Below are 2,896 nucleotides of genomic sequence, written 5' to 3' on the forward strand. Positions count from 1 at the left end.
TAGTATGGGGAAAAGACACTTATAGGCACAGCAAAGAGCCTGGAAGTGACCTTCCCCAGGTTTCTCGGCGAGGGCGCCATTTTGCAAAAATGGGTGACGTCATCATATACCCAGATCTGGTAGTGGCCCGGATTGTTAAAAGTCATAAATATCAAGTACCTAAGAACTGCCAGAAAAATACTTAATTTCATCAGAAAATAATTCCCTATTTTTCTTGCCCTGACCTCTAGGCTTTACTTTAGCTAACGTTTTTGAGTTTCAGCTCACTTAATGCGTTCCACTTTAAAAGCCATTCTTAAAGCCAGGAACTGCCTAAATTAAGAGATTTCTAATATGCACGACCCATGCATCCCAAAAACGTAAATTAAACCCTTCATTCTTTCTCTTCAGAATTTACCACCATGTATCATCACAGTCTTCGTCAAGATGTCTTTATAAAGGACGAGTACCATTATTTGAACGTTTCTAAAATTGGAACGTTTACAGTCAGTATGACAGCCTTGACTGCACCTTTGAATGCCTCGGCAATCCTTCCTGTTTGTCCTTCAACCTGGCAGCTTACAGAGGAGCAGATGGAAAGTTGCGGTGTGAGTTGTTATCCTCAGAAAAGTACAGCAGTCCTGAGGAATATAAAAGGAACGAGAGTTTTCATCACTTTTCCATCAAGGTGGGGTAGCATAGAGTTTATTAAAGTAAGACATTTTTTGATATCCCAGTCTATGCGACTTTTAATAACCTGTCACGAACACTAATCGACGTAAAAGTGACTACTGCACGATAACAAGTCGGGGTTATTCAGTCGAATGTCACTTTCTCCTTTTTTTTCTTACTTCTGCCATCAACACTTTTACGCAAAACAAAATTACCTTAATTATATGGCATTTGACATCAACCTTTTTTTAACTTATTTCAGACTCCATGTATGTCATCACCTTGTCAGAACGGAGGCTCCTGTGTAGCGAACTATAAGTATCACTCGTTCGACTGCCGTTGCAAAGAAGGGTTCTATGGAGAATTTTGCGAAGAAGGTAATTGATATTCAGACCAGGGCCCCCGTTCAAGTTAGGACAACCAAACTTAGCGGCTTTACCTAAAATTTATCTGGGAACATTTTAAAGGCGTTGTGACGTGTACGTCAACATTGATGTTACCATGGCAACCGAGTTTTGACAGCCATGTTTTTCAGAATTTGCTTTTTCTCTAAAAAATAGGTTTAATTCATTTCTTTTTTTTACTGATTGAATTATTACGTTATCTACTTCTTTTTTTCAGTTGCCAAGTCCTCATGCCAAGACGTTTATAATCAGCTCACAGAAAAGTGAGTGATCCTATGCATAGTAATTTAATTGATGAGGATAGATCAGTTAAAGTCCGGGCGATCATTCGGAGTGCGTCAGTACTGTGTTTAAAAGCCAAAAATCAGCCGTCAGGCCTCAAAAACGGAATGCAATTGTGTTGCAGAGAAAGTCGATATCACTTAATTAATTGTACATGTTAGAATTCGTATCGTGGCTGATGGATTCTATTTCAGCCTTTGTTCTCCACTCTGGAAACTTAAGGTTATTAGAGGCCTAAATTCGTAAAAGCTGTTGAATTTTTAAAACAAATGATTGGTACTGTTTAGATAATAAAAACCATAATCTGTGAACACCACCATCCTGCACTGAAGGCCCTCCAGCAAAAAAAGTTGTTGATGACATGCAGTGGAACCACGCCGTTTCGCTTAATACGAACACCCGTATAAAACGAATGGTTCGTTTGTACCGACAAAAGTTCAGATATTTCAGTGCTCATAAGTAAACCTGGTTAATATGGAAAACGAACACTTTTCTTGTGTCCCGAGTCCCAAACTGTCATATAATAACTATCGTAAACTCCCCCGGAAGGTCCTCAATAAAGTTTTATAGGGGAAGCTTATCCCTGGGCCTAACTCCTTGCGTTTTACGCCCGTCATTTTTGCAGAAAAGGTACTCCTTTCGTACACCATTGCATTCGTCTCTAATGGTTAAAGGTTCAAGTGGCTTGTTGCAGGCACTTTATCCCCAGGGGGTACTCAACAAATTTTTACGGGGATAATCCCTGCCCCGGGGTCCATGTCCTTACCTTTCCACATATCATGTTTGACAGAAAAGGTACTCCTTTCGTATACCATTCCATGCCTTTTGGCGGTTGAGGGGTGGAGTGGCTTGTTACAGGCATTTTAAAATGAGCTCAGACCATACAAGGGTCAATGGGAAGAAAGACTGCCTTATCAAAATCAAACTCGTCACGCTATTTTAATTGGAGTTTCTTTTTTTTAGTAACAAAATAGTATTAACCCACAGAAATCTGTAATTATTTGAAAAAGGTTCATTGTATGCAATTAGTTCGTGATTGTGACAAGGAAATAGGCAGTGGACAGTAAGGTAGCTAGTGGTTACCAGTGTCCATAAAGAGGGATTGACGACATGAGATTTTAACACTTGGGACCACAGAAAAGTGTCCTTTCTCCGTATTAACCGTTGTCCTTATTAAACGGGTTGGAGAAAGTACGTGAGCATCAATAAACATGCAAAACTGACTACTGAATATCTCTGTAACATGTTCTGAGTAGTTGTCAAAAACAACCAATCCATGTCTTACAGGCAGCTCGCGGGTAGAATAGGGGTCCTTTGACGTCAGATGGGAAAAACATCGCGGTTTTTCGGTCGCCCCTTTCCCCTTCCTTCTGAACATCTGCTACGCTGTTTAGCCATCTTCGATGTCCAAATTTAATTCCTACAGAACACTTTATTCAAATACACTAAACTTAGGTGCAGAGCAGCACAGCTTGGTATTATAATGCAAAAATAAATATCAACCTGTGCTTGAGGTGAAATTATATCTGAGTCCAAAGTACATCGTGTAGTACTAACAT

General features: G+C 39.8%; 1 pseudogene; it reads left to right on the plus strand.

Annotated features, from left to right (window-relative positions):
• The first annotated feature begins 401 nt into the window (after positions 1–401).
• The window catches only part of LOC140944756 (uncharacterized), a 13,160-nt pseudogene continuing 10,665 nt past the window's right edge, over positions 402–2,896 (plus strand).

The sequence above is a fragment of the Porites lutea genome, chromosome 7 (genome assembly GCF_958299795.1).
Source record: "Porites lutea chromosome 7, jaPorLute2.1, whole genome shotgun sequence".
NCBI classification, from domain to species: Eukaryota; Metazoa; Cnidaria; class Anthozoa; order Scleractinia; family Poritidae; genus Porites; species Porites lutea.